Raw genomic sequence first — 13,270 nt, 5'->3', positions numbered from 1 at the left:
CTGTGGCATGACATTTTTTTTTCATGTTATTCCTTATCTTAATCTGTTTGGGCTGCTATGACAGAACCATAGACCAGGTGGCTTATAAACAAGAGACAGTTTTGGAGGCTGGGAAGCCCAAGATTTAGGTGTTGGTAGATTCCATGCTGTGTCCTCACATGATGGAAGGGGGTGTAGGAAGTTCCTTGGGCCTCTTTTGTAAAGGTACTAATCCCATTCATGATCTTCTCACATTGCCCAAAGTGAATATTTTTTAATTTGGTTCCATAGCATTTTGAGTTATTGTGCTATTTCCGCCCCCATACTTGGTAAGTATATTGGTACACATGTCCCTGTTAATAATTGAACAGGAATGTTTTTCTCTTTTCTGAGGATCTTTATTTTGTCTTATCACAAAACTCTTAATATAAGGAGTGTGAAGAAACAAAGCTCTTTATTGATATGAATTATAGTGTTAAAAATTAGGTCAGTTCAACAAATATTTATAAATACTCCATATGTGTCAAGAAAGGTATTAGGTTCTGTTAATTAAGTGAAAGAAAGATACTTAAATCTTACCAGTCCCAGATCATTTATATATTCAAAATAATATAACCATCCTGATTTGACATATCTTCAAGCTTATATTAGTACACTGTACTGAGAATATATGGTCAAAAAATTGGGTAGGCAACATAATACTGAGTAGCAACTTATTTTAAATTTAACTTTTCCATTTTAAAACAGATGTTCATTTGAGAAAAGTTGGAAAGTAGGGGAAAAAAGATGTTTAACTTGTACGTGCAGTCCCCTTTAACTTTTTTTTTTGGTTGTTGGAGAGTGGGTCTTAATTATGTAACTCAAGCTGGCCCCCAGCTGACCATGTGAGGTACTAGGCTGACCTCAAACTCATGGCCCTCCTGTCTCTGCCTTCCAAATGCTGGAATTACAGCTGTGTACCACCATGCTTAGCTTCCCTCTAACATTTCTATGTCTTCCATTTCTTTTTTATATATAAAAATTTTAAAACGTCAAATGATTTTTATCCTAATGTTTTTCATACTTTATTCACTTAACATGAAATTTGCTAATTGTACATAATGATATTATAGTAACATCATTTTACTAGTTCATGAGTGAGCCATAGTGAACTATTATTCTCCTATTATGAGACTTTTGGGTTGTGTCTAAAAATTTTTATCTACTATACATAAATAATTCAGTTTATGTTTTTATATAAGGCTTTTTCTTATATTTAGGATTTTTCTGAGACTAGATTACCAAAAATGAATAAGGTCAAAGATTTTAGCATTTTATTATCTGGAGTTAACTGAGAGTAACTTTGTTAAATAGAGGTTGACACTGAGGTTTGATGAGTATTCAGGTATGTTAAGAAATGAATGAAGCATTGTTAACTAAGACCAACAGGCAACACCTTATTTTTGAGACAGGATCTTGTAGCCCAGGTTGGTTTTGAACCCTTGGTTCTCCTGCCTCCACCTCCCAAGTGCTGAGATTAGAGTACACCACCACTCTCAGCTTTGTTTTTGTTCTCATTCTAAAACCCCAGGATCATGGCTGTTTTGCAGATTCAAAGCAGACCTACAAGCCACACTTAATGTTTTTTTTCCCCCTCTCACTTGCTGTTTATTATATAACATTTTCTAAGTTCATGTGTTTCTCTTACTTGAATTATGCTTCCCATTTTTCCTCTAACCCATTTCTTCTTCCATGTAAAAAGACAGTGATGTCTGCAAGGGGAAGCACCTTGTCTGGGCCACATACCAGCTAAGTGCACAACAAAATCAAAACCCAGACCTGGCTTCTGGGAAAACTTCCTCCCTCTATACCATGATGCCTTGCTCCTTTATTTAGAAATAGCTAATAGCTAAGTATGATAAAGATGTTGTTCAATTCCTCACTGGATGAATACTTCTTTTTCTGTTTATTTGCCATTCTCAGTCCTAAACTTCAACGATACCTCCAAGGGTCTTATCTTTCAATGGTTTGTCTTCATTGGCTCTAATCCATACCCATTTGATAGCCATTTCTGTACCTGTTTGGTGTTAATGTGAGATGGGGTTGCCTCTGAAGAATACCCATTCACATCTGGTTCTGGGTTCAACTACATATTGACTCCCCAAACCTGGTAAAGCCATGTCTGATACCAGTTTACCCTGAAGGACAGGGAACAGCCAGGCAGCATGCCAGCGGGCAGCTTTAGGGCATACTTTCTCCATGGGAATTACCATAGCAATCCCCATAGAGTATATGGAAGGGTGTAGGAGCCTCTGTCTTTAGAGTCTATATGATAAGAGACCACTCTAACAGTCCCTATGCATGTAGCATCCCTGGGGTAGGTACACTGCACTCAGAGCCCAAGATTTGGCTCCTAATAGGTGTTTGTGTTCATTCACAGCCTTTCCGGCTTGGTTTTAAGGTACTACCCAGGGCATTTTGCCAGAAGCAGCCTTGTCTAGTCACATATCTGATGGTCCACCTTCAGATTTTCAGTGAAATTAAGGTTAGAAAGCTGGAAATTGAGATAGAAAGCTAAGCCAAGATCAGTTCTACACCTGGAAGGAGAAAGGGGATTGGAACATCCCACTCAACCTGCTGCATCTTGCTTAATAATGGCCTAGTTCTTTTTTACGTTGGCCTGCTTGCTTTTTCAGTATCTTTTATGAGGCCTTTTAGCTAATAGCTGCCTCTGAAGAAAAGTTAGTAATAATTTGGATATTTTAAAGACTCAGTGGAAACATTTCTTTCCAGGTTAGGTGAAAGTAAGGTATCAGCTAGGAGGTCCAAGTAGTTAATCTCCATAGATTTGCTTTGTTTTTGAGACAGGGTGTCGCTATATAGCACAGGCTGGCCTCAAACTTTTGATCCACCCACCTCAGCCTCTTGAATGCTGGAATACAGGCCTATGCCACCATACCTGCCTTATAGTTTTTTGGTTTTTTTTCTTAGCGGTACTGGAGTTTGAACTCAGGACCTTGCCCTTTCTAAGCTGGTGCTCTGCAACTCAAGCCATGCCCCCAGTCTTTTTTTTTTTTTTTGCTTTGGTTATTTTTGAGGTCTTTCTTTATGCCTGGGCCAGCCTGGACTGCAGTCCTCCTATTTATGATTCCTGTAGAGCTGGGATGAGAGACACCACCACACCCACCTTTTTATTGGTTTAGGTGAGGGTCTCATGAACTTTCTGCCTGGGCTGACTGAACTGCAATTCTCCTGATCTTCACCTCCTGAGTAGCTAGGATTACAGGCTTGAGCCACTGTGCCTGATTTCATTTTTTTTTAATATAATGTGTTAGAAGACTTCTTTTCCTCCTTAACCCAAAACTAAGTGATGTTACAAATTAAGTGAAAATGAAATATTTGCAAAGTATAAGCTTTTTAGACTTGTGACCAGACTATCCAGTAACACAATTTCTGATTTTTACACTTTTTATTTTGAAATTTTATAACTACAACCAGTATCATATAGAATAGACCTGATAATTAACCATATTTTCTCTATATTAACAGTCTTCTCTGTACCCAGAGACAACTGCTTACATGACCAGTTGTGAGAAGGTTCCAGTTTGAAGTTGGAAATGTCCAAGGCTGGAGACAAGATTGTTCAGGGGGAGGGAGTTAACCGCCAATAAAAACTCAATGTGGATTGTACTCTAAAGTTCAACTAAAGAACATACTTTTGTTTGTGTTGTTCTGGCTCATGCCTGATGTCAGATTTAGTGTAGCCATATTAAACAAAAAGGATGGACCTGGTATGTGCAGTAGTTTTGAAGTTTGTTTATGAAAGACCATCTCTCTTGACCTGGCTTTTGAATAATTTTGTTTTAGTTGATGTGTGACTACTCTGCCTTTGGGATGCTGTGATTTGAATGTGTCCCCAAAGGTTCATGTGTTGGAAACTTGGTCCTCAGTGTGGCAAAATGTTGAGAGGTGATGGATCTTTTAAGAGATGCAGCTTAGTGCAGGGTGATTAGGTCATTAGGGGTGTTGCCTTAGACAGTTTTAATGTAGTTCTTGTAGAACCTGGGTTGTTTTTTTGTAAGAATGAATTGTTACAATAAAAACAGTGAGCCTGGCTCCTGAATCTGTTTGGCTTCTGGTCTTGTCTTGTGGTCTCTCCTCCTGTACATGTTCCTGCTGTATCAGCCGCCATGTTATGATATAGCCAAGAAGATGCTGGCATCATACTCTTGAACCTCCTGAACTACAAACTAAATAAATCCCTTTTCTTTATAAAGTACTCAAACTCAAGTATTTTGTTACAGCAATAAAAATGGTCTAAGATACAGGAATAATTTAGATAAAAGTAAGCAATGACCAATAGAGAATTGCTAGGTTTTTAGTTCCTTAAGTAAACCCATTTTAGACTGAATCAGTTTATTTTCCCCAAATCAAAGCTGTGGGTTCTAGATAGTAAAAATTAAAAAACAAGAAGTCACTGATAAAAATTTTGTCCCTTCGATTTTCATGTCTTCAGCTACTTCAGCCCATGTCTGGACTGACTTGGGCAATATTGTTCTCCATGAGTTAAGTGGTTCAGTTCATAGTTAGCTTAAGAGCAAAAAACTTTTTAAAAAAATTAATTGACCAGTAAAAATTGTATATACTGCCAGATGGGGTGGTATACACCTGTTATCTCAACACTTGGGAGGCTGAGGCTAGAGGATTGGGAGTTCAAGGCCAGCCTGGGTTACATAGTGAAATTCTGTCTCAAAAAACTGAAAAAAAACCCATCCCCCATTCTATACTTATTGTGTACAGCATTGTTTTGATACATGTATATATTGTTGAATGGCTAAATTAATCTATTGCCATATGCATTACATCACTGCTATGATTTGAATATGTGTTCCCCAAGGGTCTATTGTGACTGAAGGCTTGATCCATAGGGAAACAGTATTGGAAAGTGCCATGGAACTTTTGGGAAGTGGGGACTAGTGGGAGGGTCATCAGGGGCATGCCCTCAAAAGGTAGACCTTGGGAGAGGGAAAGGGTTGTTATGAAAGGAGTATGCCTGGCCCCACCCAGCTCTCTCTGCTCCTGCCATTGCTGTTTGTACCATAAGATGATGCAACAAAAGGGTGGCCTTATTCAAGCCTGCAATATGCCATTTGACCTTTCAGCCTCAAATTGAGCTAAATAAACCTCTTTATAAAATGCCTTGTCTCAGGTTCCTTTGTTATGCTAACAAAAAGCTCACTAATAGTTTTACATTCTTATTTACTTGAGGGTACAACACTTAAAATGCACTCTCAGAAGTTTTCAAGCACACAAAATATTTTATGAACTAGTCACCATGATGTACCATTGATCTTTTGAATTTACTCTTCCTAGCTGGAATTTTGTGTTCCTTGGCCAATATCACCTCAAGCTCCACACTCCCTAGTCTCTTTCACCTTTTACTTTCTCTGTTTCTATGAGTTTGACTTTTAAAGATTATGTATGTAAGTAAGATCATGTGGGACTTGTCTTTCTATGCCTCATTTATTTCATTTGACATCCTCCAGTTCCATCCATATTGTCACAAATGACAGGATTTCATCCTTTTAGTGGCCTAGTAATCAATTACATATGTACACCACATTTTCTTAATCCATGCATCTGCTGATGAACACTTAGGTTGATCTATGGCTTCATTACTGTTTTGTTTATCTGGTTGTGTTTTTTCTTTTTCTTTTTTTTATGTCTGTGTATGTGCTAGGGATGGAGCCTCATACATATTAGGCAAGTGCTGTACCACTGAGCCATATCCCTGCTCCCTACGGTATTGTAAATAATGCTGCAGTGAACATGGCAGTGCAAGTATCTCTTTGTGATATTGATATTTGTATTCTTAGAAGATATACCCAGTAGCAAGATTACTGTATTATATGGTAGGTCTATATCATCTTATCTATCTGTCTATCTCTGTTGGCAGTACTGGGATTTAAAATCAGGGCCTTGCACTTGCTAGGCAAGCACTCTATCACTTGAGCCATGCCACTATCCCTTTTTCTCTAGCTATTTTTTAATACAGTCTTGCATTTTTGCCCAGGGCCAGCCTGGATCATGATCGTCCTATTTACTCCTCCCTCATAGCTAGAATGACAGGTGCACACCATCATGCCCAGCTCTTTTATTGGTTGATATGGAGTCTTACTAACTTTTTGCCTGGTTTAACCTGGAAATGCTATCTTCCCTATCTCTGCCTCCTGAGTAGCTGGGATTACAGGCTGAGTCTGTGCCCAACTCTTTTTTTTTTTTTTTTGAGGACTATCCATACTGTTCTCCATAATGACTGTACTAATTTACACTCATACCAAAAATATAAAGGATTTATTCCACATCCTCACCATTTATCTTTCATCTTTTTGATAATAGCCAGTCTGACAGGTGTGAGGTGATAGTTCACTGTAGTTTTTGATTTACATTTCCTTGATGATTAGTCATGTTGAGTATTTTGTCACATATCTGTTGCCCATTTGTATGTTTTTGAAAGATGTCTTTTCTGACCCTTTGCCTATTTTTAAATTGGGTTGTTTTCTTACTATCAAGTTGTTTTGAGTTCCTTATATATTTTGGCTATTAACCTACTGTGTCACGTGTATGGTTTGCAAATATATTTTCTTATTCCACAAATTTCTTCACTTTGTTGATTTTTTCCTTTGCTGTATAGATGTAATCCCATCAATTTTTACTTCTGTTGCCTTGCTTTGGGGGTCATATCCAATAAATCATTGCCAAGTCTAATATCATGGAGTTTTCCCCTGTTTTCTTCTAGTAGTAGTGTTTACAGTTTCAGATCTTTACATTGAAGTCTCTAATCCATTTTGAGTTGGTTTTTGTATATGAGATATAAGGATCTATTTTGATTCTTCTGCATGTGAATATCCGGTTTCCCAGCACCATTTATTGAAGTGTTTCCTTGCCTCATTTTGTATCCTTGGCACCTTTATAAAAAAATCAATTGACTGTATATGTATGGATTTGCATTCACAGGGATTGGAACCCAAGGCCTATGCATGCTAGGCAAGTGCTCTACCACTGAGCTATGCCTCCAACCTTGCTTAACTATTGTGAATAATGCTGTGGCAGACATGGAAGTATAGGTATCTTTTTCACTTACTAATTTTGTATCCTTTGGATATGCGGTCTCTATTCTGTTCCATTGGTCTGTGTGTCTTTTTTTGCTGGTACCATGCTATTGTGAAAAATGTCATTGGAGATTAATAGAAATTATATTGAGCCTATAGGTCACTTTGGGTAGGATGGATATTTTAACAGTATTAATTATTTCAGTCCATGAATGCAGGATATCTTTCCATTTATTTGTGTTTTCTTTAATTTCTTTCATAGTTTTAAGTATGCGTATCTTTGAAGAAATTTTAAACAAATTTATTATTGTTGTACTGGGTGGGAGTACATTGTGGCATTTACAAAAGTTCTTGCATCAAACATCTGAATTCACCCCTCCATCATTCTCAGCATGCAGCTCTTTTACCTCATTGATTAAACTTGTTCCTAGGTATTTTATTTTTGTAGTTATTGTAGATGGGATTGTTTTCTAGAATTATTTTTCAGATAATTCATTGGCATATAGAAATGGTACTGATTTTTGTATGATGATTTTATAACCTGCAATTAAAAAATTATGAGTTCTATAAGGTATAAGGATTGCTACTTCCAGTGATGTGTCTAGGATTTCCATTGCTTTGTAAAAGATGTCAATCATAATTTACTTTTTCATTTCTGATTTTATTTATTTGAGGCTTATCTCCAACCCTCTTTCATTTCGGTTCCGATTTTTGTTATTTCTTTCTTTGCACTAACTCTAGGCTTGGTTTGTTCTTGTTTTTATACTTCCTTAAGGTATGATGTTAGATTATTTCATATACATTTTTTAATATAGTCATTTATTGCCATAAACATCCCTCTTGGAAGTGATTTTCCTGTATCTTATAAATTTTGACATGTTGTGTTTCCATTTTTGCTTGTTTCAAGATGTTTTAAGTTTTCTCTTTTAATTTCTTCTTTGGCTCATTGGTTGTTTAGGAACATGTTTAATTTGTACATATTTGTTAATTTTCTGAATTTCCTCTTAACTATTCATTTCTACTTTCATGTCATTGTTTACATGATTTCATTGTACTTAAATGTTTCACTTGTGGCCTAATATATGATCTATCTTGGAGAATGTTCCATGTGAGCTTTAGAGAACTGTGTATTTTCTGCTGTTGGATGGGAAACTATATATGTCTATTAATTCTATTTGATCTAAAGTGTAACTCAAGTTCAGTGTTTCCTTATTTTTTGTCTAGATGATCTGTCCATTTTTGAAAGTGAGTTATTGAAATACTCTACTATTATTGTATTACAGCCTCTCTCTAGAGCTATATTAATATTTGCCTTATAGATTTATGTGCTCCCAATTTCAGGTGCCTATATATTTACAGATGTTATATCTTCTTGATGAATCAGTCCCTTTTGATTTACAGTTTTTGACTTAAAAATCTATTTTTTTCTGATATAACTGTAGCTATGTCTTCTGTATGGTTTCCATTTGCATGGTATATCTTTTTCCATCCTTTCACTTTCTTTTTTCTTTTTTTGGTGGGATTGTGGTTTGAATTCAGGACTTCATGCTTTCAAAGCAGGCACTCTGCTCCTTGAGCCATACCTCCAGTCCATTTTGGTCTACTTATTTTGGAGATGGGGTGTTTTCGACTATTTGCCCAGGCTGGCTTCAAACAAAGATCCTCCTGATCTCAGCCTCCAAGTAGCTGGGATTACAGGCATGAGCCATTGGTACCCACCCATTCTTTCAGTTTCAATCTCCATGTGTTCCTAAAGGTTAAGTCTCTTGTGTGTAGCATGTTTTTGGGTATTACTATTATTATTACGGTGCTGGAGATTGAATCTAGGACCTTGCATATACTAGGTAAGTGCTCTACCACTGAGCTACATCCCAGCCCCCCGGTTAGAGAATTTAATCCATTTATCAGTTTACTTTCAGTGTAATTATTAATAGGTAAGGACTTCACCACCACCATTTTGTTAATTGGTTTTTGGTTGTTCTGTAGCTCCTTGTTTCTTCCTCTTTTGTTGTCTTCATTTGTGATTAGATGATTTTCTCTAGTGCTTCTTTGTTTTGTGTTTATCATGAAGCTTTCATGAAACATACTTCTAATAGGTTATGACTAGCTGATAACAATTTAATAATGCATAAAACTCTAGGGTTTATTCTTTCTATATTTTTTATGTTTTTGATGTCATAATGTATATCTTTTTATATTATATATCCGTTAACAAATTATTGTTACTATTATTTCATAGTGTTGTTTTGCCCTTCGTTCATAGTAAAGACATAAGCAATTACATGCCACCATTTGCAGTATTAGCATATTTTGAATTTGTATACTTACTTTACCAGTGAGTTTTATATCTTTATATGTTTTTATGTTACTAATTAGCATCTTTTTCTTTCAGCTTGAAGAACTCCTTTTAGCATTTCTTGCAAAAAAAGTATGGTGACAATGAACTTTTGTTTTGTGGAAAGTGTTTTTTTTTGGCGGCACTGGGGTTTGATACTCAGGGTCTCACACTTGCTAGGCAGGCACCCTTACTGCTTGAGCCACTCCTCCAGACCCTCTTGGAAAGTCTTCACTTCCTTTTCATTTTGAAAGACAGATTTGCCAGGTAAAGTTTTCTTGGTTAGCAACTTTTTTCCCCTTCAGTAGCACTAAATATATCATCCTATTTCTTTCTGTCCTATTAGTCTTTTGTTGAGAAATGTACTGCTAACTTTTTGGAACTGTCTTATGTATGACTCGCTTCTTTTGTCTTACTGCTTTCAAGATCATCTCTTGATTTTTCAGTTTGTTTATAGTATGTGTTGGTGTAGTCTAATTTGGATTGAATCGTGTTGGAGACCTTGGACCTTCTTGTACCTGGATATTTATATCATTCCATAGATATGGAAGGTTTTCTGATATTATTTCTTACCACTTGAACCACTCCGCCAGCCCTAACTGATATTATTTCTTTAAACAAACTTTCTTCCTATTTGTGTGTTTCTTTTTCCATTTCTAACTCCTATAATATGTATATTAGCTGTTTTGAATCTGTCTCATAAATCCTGGAAGCTGTTATCATTCCCTTTCATTATTTTTCACTTTTTTTCTCCATTGACAATATTGTCAGAGAACCTGTATCTTCAAGTACACAGATATTTCTTTTGCCTGATCAGTTTTGCTGTTATCTTGCTAATGAAATTTTCATTTCATTCATTGTATTTTTAAGTTCTAGGCTGTTTTACTCTTGTAAAAAGTAATTTCAATCTCCTAAATTTCTTATTTTGATCATTTTTTTCTGGATTTTCTTGAATTATTTCCTTGGGTCTTAGTGACATTCACTCAGCGTCCTTAAAACAGTTTTGAATTTTTTTTTGTCAGGCATTTCATTTATTTCCATCTCTTTGGAGTCAGCAACTCAGAAGTTATTGTGCTCTTTTGGTGGTATTATATGTCCTTGGTTTTTCACATTTCTTTCTTATTATCTTATGTTCATGCCTATGTAAACTCTATGGGCTACTTTCACTGTGGAAAGACCTGCCCCTGTGGGGTTGGGGGATATGAGGGCACTTGGAGCTGTTTTGGCACCAGTGAGAGCACAGCTATATCAGCTGAGGTCAGTAATGATGAAGATTTCAGGCATCCTTACTGATCAACACAGTAGTTGTAACAGTTGTTGTGGTCTTCAGTGGTGATCACTGCTAAGGTCCTTTTGGTCTCTTTTAAAAGTTAAATTTTAATTGACCTTAGATATTTAACTAATTGTCAACTCTACTGTAGCTATTGGTTACAATACCAGAGTTAAATGGCAATGCTGGACTTTCGGTATCTGAAACACTGAGTCATATCAGTGATTGACTAAAAAGTGTGCTGTGGTTGCCTTTGTCTTCTCCACTTGATCCTTAGCTACTATTTTACCTGAAAGATGACCAAGGATTAGGACTTTCTCTTTTCACTTTCTGGTTGGAGTCTGTGAAGATTAGGTAATGGGGCAAGAAGATCCTGGGGAAAATAATTTTTATCTTAGGGAAAGAGTGACCAAGTCTCAAAAGGATGAAGATGGTCTTGGAACACAAAAAGCAAGAAGAGCAAGGAAATCTGGTCGTGGAGAAAGACAGAGACAAACAAGCTGGAAACTGATCCCCAAATCCCTTCCACTCTTCCCTGGTCCTTTCCAAAATCCTATCCTGTGTGTTTAGTGACTTACCTTTTCTACCTTCTTCCCTATCCTCCACATGCAACTGAACCGTTTTGTTTTATGTGTGATCATATTTGTTATAATATAAAAATTTTCAGATTATTGCTGAATAGTGGCAAGATACTAATATTTAAGTACTTAAAAAGTGGCATGGTATACTGAAATACTGAGCACTGGTTATGGCAATTACTAGCCATATCTATATTATAAACATTTATATGACTTTTGTTAACCTGCCTCCATCTGCTCCCTTATTCCCATCCCCAAAAATAATTTCTACAGAATTGTTTTATATAAATATTTCAGAGTAACATACATTTTTTAAAATGCCATCTTTCATTATGGTGCTTTTTTTCCATGTGGTTTCTAAAGTACCAGGCTATCAGGGAGTCTGTTTTTGTCTCTTGTCTCTTGTGACAAGGTCTAACTATGTAGCCTAGGGTGGCCTCCAACTCACAGTCCTCCAACCATTTTCTCAATAGTTTTTTACAAGATCCTATTTGGATTGATCTTGATATTATCAATCACTGTAGCCCCTTCCTAATGTCAAACTCAAGCCATTTTGCTCCCTGACCACCACCTCCTATCTTTTTCAGGTTTTCACTGCCCCATACATCCTCACTTCTCTTTATGGTCCAGTCTAGACATTTCCTTGCATGTGCTGTCAATGCTTTGGTTCAGCCAATTCCCAGTAAGTTTAACATGGTTAAAAATATCACCTCTGCAAGTCTCATGTGAGTGGTGATGGTGATGCTGTGCAGTCATCTACAATCTATTCAGTTTCCCCCTTTCCCGATTTTTGGTGGGACTGGGATTTGAACTCAGACCTTCACACTTGCAAAGCAAGCACTCTACATTGAGCCACACCTCCAGTCCATTTTGCTGTGGCTATTTTGGAGATGGGGTCTTGAGAATTATTTGCCTGGGTTGGCCTTGAATCACAATGCTCTTGATCTCAGTCTCCCAAGTAGCTAGGATTACAGATGTTAACTACCAGTAGTGGGATCAGTCCCCTTTTATGCAGTGCTATTTGTACTCTCTCCCCAGGCCCCAAACCTGACACTCCCTTTCCTGTTTTCATATTCATGTGATGTCCTTGCTTCTTGGTGACCTGTAAGATTGAAACAACTGAAGAAATCATCTACCCACCATCTGCCTGTTACATGTTTACTTCATGCTCAACTGAAAAATATGGTCTAATATCAGTATAATAAAAGCCGTGTTTGATTCAGGAATTTTTTTAGGCAAGTGAATCTGATTAGCTGGATAATAATTATAACTAAAGCCCTCAGCTCAACTGTTTTGCTGGTCCCAGGAACCCCTGCATCTTAACTCTGCTTATTTCACTGACTCTGTTCCATTTTCCTCATCTCAGCTCCCACCCCTGCCCTAAACAAAGTATTAAAAGAATTTCCAGGGCAGTGTGTGATGTATTTTTTAACATTCACTGGTTCAGCTTCCATTCAGCTGAGTTCTGACTTGGGCAGTACACTTGTTATTCCCAGTACCAGTGACCTTTTTAGGGTGTTCTACTATAAGATTGTATTAATTTTAAATTATATGCCCCAAGTCTGTTTTCTCTTAGGCTTTGTTACTGTTTATGTATTAACTTGCTAGGAGTTCCATTACAAAGTACCACAAACCAGGTAGCTTAAACAAAACAAAAATTTATCATTTCATGATTCTGGAGATCAAGTGGTTGGAAATATCAGGGTCCCTCTGAAGGTGCTAGGGAAGATCGGTTCCAGGCCTCAAGCCTTGGCTTGTGGCAGCATAACTACAATCTTAATATGGTTGTTCTCCCTGTGTGTGTGTCTTCTCCATACTTCCTCTTTGTTTTAAAGGCACCAATCATATTGGATTTTAGGTACCACCCTACTCCCATATGAACTCATCTTAACTAATTACATCTGTAGTGACTATATTTCCAAATAAGATCATATTTACATGCACTAAGAGTTAGGACTTCAACATAACTTTGGGGGAACACAATTCAATCCACAATGCTGTGCAATTTTGCAGATTG

The sequence above is a fragment of the Castor canadensis genome, chromosome X (genome assembly GCF_047511655.1).
Source record: "Castor canadensis chromosome X, mCasCan1.hap1v2, whole genome shotgun sequence".
Classification (NCBI taxonomy): domain Eukaryota; kingdom Metazoa; phylum Chordata; class Mammalia; order Rodentia; family Castoridae; genus Castor; species Castor canadensis.
This window is presented reverse-complemented; position numbering follows the sequence as displayed.